This window comes from Lissotriton helveticus, chromosome 10 (genome assembly GCF_964261635.1).
Source record: "Lissotriton helveticus chromosome 10, aLisHel1.1, whole genome shotgun sequence".
Lineage (NCBI taxonomy): Eukaryota > Metazoa > Chordata > Amphibia > Caudata > Salamandridae > Lissotriton > Lissotriton helveticus.
The window spans coordinates 1,057,156,406-1,057,160,784 of record NC_136071.1 but is presented as its reverse complement, the minus strand read 5'-3'; positions in this window follow the sequence as shown (position 1 = coordinate 1,057,160,784).

Genomic DNA, 4,379 nt, shown 5'->3' with positions numbered 1-4,379 from the left:
AAATGCGAGACCTATTGCATTGCAAATGCTTGTTCTCTTCTGCACACACAAAACATCAATCCTCATAGTGATGGCCAGGGAAGCTTTAGCGCTGGTGGGGCACAATTGGGTAGCAGCTGAAGGCAGTGTGAGTTTCTCTCAGAGGGGCAGTATGGTGTTCAGTGGGGGAGAGGATGTGGCACTCTGCCGATGACAGAAACTGCAAGGCTCTGAGACAAATGGCTTGTGATAGCACTTTTAAGCATATTTGGGACATTTTGCAAATGGCAAAGTTCTCAGATGAATGTATAGTGTTGACCAATAACAAGTGAGCGCACGTGTGCATTGTCAATTTAAATAAATGCGGAAAAATACTAGCTGTAGCGTCGTCTTTTGCTTGTGGCAAAAATAAATGTGGATAAATAAAGAAAAAATGCACGAAAAATAAATATGGATAAATACATACGGAAATAGCAACAAAAAAAATACCATAAAACCGGGAGCCCTAATTATAAATTACAATTCAAATGAGGGGAAGAGGCATCTCTCTATCTTTCCCAAACTGAAGTTATCACTTACTATGTTTAATAAGGTAACTCAGTGTTAGTCTATTGGAGAAATAGCCTTGCTACAGAAAAAAACAACATTAGTTTTTTTTTCACTGTCAGGATATGTAAAACTTAGACACACATGCCCCACGTTTTAAACACCATGCACCCTGCCTTGTAAGCCTTTAGGGCACACCTGAGGGATGACATATAATTGGAAGGTTTAGCCTGGCAAAAGGTTTATTGTGCCATGTCAAATACCAGTTTAAATTGCATTACAGGCTGCAGTGGCAGGCCTGCAACATGTTTTTCAGTGCTCCTTTAGTGGGTGGCACAATGAGTGTTGAAAAGGGGGTGGTGATGGACGGAGCATCTGAATCAATCAAACACTCACACCCAGTCTAAAGATCAGGGTTTAATCCATCACCGTTCTTTAGCCCACTCTGCCATCCCAGTTCAGACATGGCTATATGCAAATCAGTCTGACCCTGTGCCTCATGGGAACATTCCAGCGTCATTGTACTACAATGAGTGTTGAAGCCCACTAGTTGCATTTGAATCACAGGCCCTGGGTATATGTAGTATCATTTACTATGGACATATATGTAAATTAAATGTACCAATCAGGTGTAGGCCAATGTTACCATGTTTAGAAGGGACAGCACAAGCCCTTTACCACTGGTTAGCAGGACTAAAGTGCGCAGAGACATAAAAGCCAACGAAAATGGGTTCAAAAAAGGAAAGCAATAATCGAAAGTGACCTTGCAGAAATGGTCCAGTCCAACAGAGAATAGTTCACATCCCCTGAATGTTCGCATATTTATGTGGATAGGAGAGGAGTTTCATTTAGGAAAAGGAGAGAAGAGTTAATCAGAAGACTATTGTGAAAAGGTAGTGGAAAAACAATAAAGTGTGGTAAGAACTTTGCCTAATGTGGCCTATGTTGTAGGTTCTGATGGGGGATGTTGATCTTAGAACTACTCTATTATGTGTTTCTCTGCAGATCCAGCACACGCTATGGTGAAAGGAATATAGATCAAATTGTTCACTATTGTTATGATGTATCAAAGGGTTTTACCCATTGGGGCACACCAGTAGGTGAGGGGGGGGAAGCACTGACACAGATAACCAAATTGTGTGAAAAAGGCCGCTTTATTTGGAATCAGGTGCACCTACAACACAATCCCACCTGGCCTGTGCCGAACAAAACTACTGCTCACTAAATAACAACTGCCTGACAGCCCCCCACCCCACCCCTAAAGTTAAACCCCAACATTACAACTGAAATACAACACATCCGCTCAGCAACCTACCCCTCTACTGAATGCCACAGTGACCTCCATGACCTCACCCCCGCCTACCATACAGTCCCAGGCCTCCAGCAAAACCACCCTATCTCCTTAGGAAACCCCCCACCAGCAACCGCACCTGTTCCAGCGACACCACAACTGTAACCCTAACCAGTGCACCATCGACCAACAAAACTCCTCAAGAACAGGACCAACCCCACCACCCCAGAACCATAGGGAATTTTTTTTAGGGAGGGTGGGCGGGAACCAAGAAACTGACTATGTTCTGGCTGCTGTGTCACTGCACCACGAACAGTGTGCAGTGACACAAAATGGCAGGTTAAATACCCAGCCAGCCCAAAACTAGCCCAAGGATCCCAACCAGCCCAAAACCAGCCCAAAAACGCCAACTACGGCGAGCCCCGAGAGTCAAGCTTCCTCCTCCCCCCCCTCCCTGGTGCCCCAAATTTCCCCGGGGGGGGGAGCCTCCCGCTGGTCAGCCACCCCCCCAAATCCCCATTGGGGCACACCAGTAGGTGAGGGGGGGGGAAGCACTGACACAGATAACCAAATTGTGTGAAAAAGGACGCTTTATTTGGAATCAGGTGCACCTACAACACAATCCCACCTGGCCTGTGCCGAACAAAACTACTGCTCACTAAATAACAACTGCCTGACAGCCCCCCACCCCCACCCCTAAAGTTAAACCCCAACATTGCAACTGAAATACAACACATCCGCTCAGCAACCTACCCCTCTACTGAATGCCACAGTGACCTCCATGACCTCACCCCCGCCTACCATACAGTCCCAGGCCTCCAGCAAAACCACCCTATCTCCTTAGGAAAGCGCCACTCGAAAGTCGCTTACGACTTTCGACCCCCCCCTAGGACTCCTGCCTCCTGGGATACCTGAGCACCCCCAACGCCCCATCCAAAGCCTCCCTCAGCTAGACTAAGTACAACTCCATGCCATACCTGGACAGGTGAACCCCATCCTCCCGGAAAAAATATACCGCGCCATAGCGCAACTCCGGGTGCTCCATCCTCCCCACCCCCTCCTTGGCACAGAATTCCCGCATCTCCCGATTAATTTTCCTCCGTGCCCTGTCTATGGCTCCTGGGCGCTCCGCCCCCCTCCACCCCCGCCTGGAAATAAACTCAGACCAGATAATATGACAGCCCACCCATTGCTTCTTAATTCCCCTCAGGTCCCTCTTCATCTGCTTGAGCAGCGCCAACCCCTTGTACTGCACCAAATCGTTCTCGCCCAGATGAATCACCACTACATCCGGGCACACCCCCCCTCTCACCACTGTGTTCAACAAGGGCAATAACTCATGCCAACGCCTACCCCCTTTCCCCAGCCAATGACAACGATACAGTCCCACATCCAATCCCAAATTGAGTGTCCGATGCCTGTCCCACTCCGCCTGTTCTGCCCTCTTGACGAATGAGTGTCCCACAATATATAAATTCAGAACAGCCACTTCTGGCCCCGCCACAGCACCTGCAAAGACACACATATCAAAATCGGGAATCACTGTCACAACACCCCTTCTGCCTCCCTCAACCGCACATACGTACTGTAAAAATCAGACTTCCACCGTCCCATCCTCTGTATCTCCTCCTTACCCCAACCCCTCCGTGCCGCCTCCGTTGCCGCCCCGATCCGAAAGGAATGCGTCCCGAAAGCCAGAGGGTCCTCACCCATGTACCGCAGGGCGCGCCACAGAACCCCCAAAGCCTGAGACGCCGTCACTCCGTCACCCCCACCCGATCAAAAACCTCCTTCTCGCCACTGCCTGCCATCAACCTCCTTCCCCACACACCCCCTCCCGGCCGCCCGGTCCCAGTACCACCCAAGTCCCGACCCCCCGCTGGTCCGTCTTCGAGCGCCGCAGATGCACCGCCACCTCCTGAGCTCGCACCTCCACCTCCCCCCACAACACCCCCCGCCTCCCCTTTGCTCCCAGCAACTCCGACACTCGAAACGCTCCAAAGAAATGCCAGGACATCAAGGTAGAAAACCGCACCGCTTCGCCCTCATCCCTGCACACCGCCGGGAGCACGCCAATTACTCCTTCCAGCAATTCCACCGTGATGGGACGGCGCCGCTGCACCTTCGCACCCCTCTCTCTTGCCCACCCCTCCAGCAGCCGGGTCCCCAATTCACCCGCCGACGGGGGGTAACCCCACCACAACTTTCCCATGAATGCCACCGCCGACAACTTGCCCGCAATCGACACCCACAACAGCCCTCTATCCATGAGCACCAGCATGAACCTTACCACCTGTTCCTCGCGCCGCCACCGGTCCCCCTGCCTCACCGCACCTGACTCCAGGAATTCCTCCCACGCTAGCTCGTACGCCTTCCACATGGACACTGCTACCAACGTCTTCACCAACTGAAAGACCCGGCCTCGCCCACCGACCACAGGTCTTCGGGCACCGGCGTCCTGACTTCCTCCGCCGCCGTGGCTAGCCCATGGAACCTCTCCCACTGTGAACGAGACAAGGCATCGGCAATGTCATTGTCCACTCCTGGAACGCGGCGCGCCTTA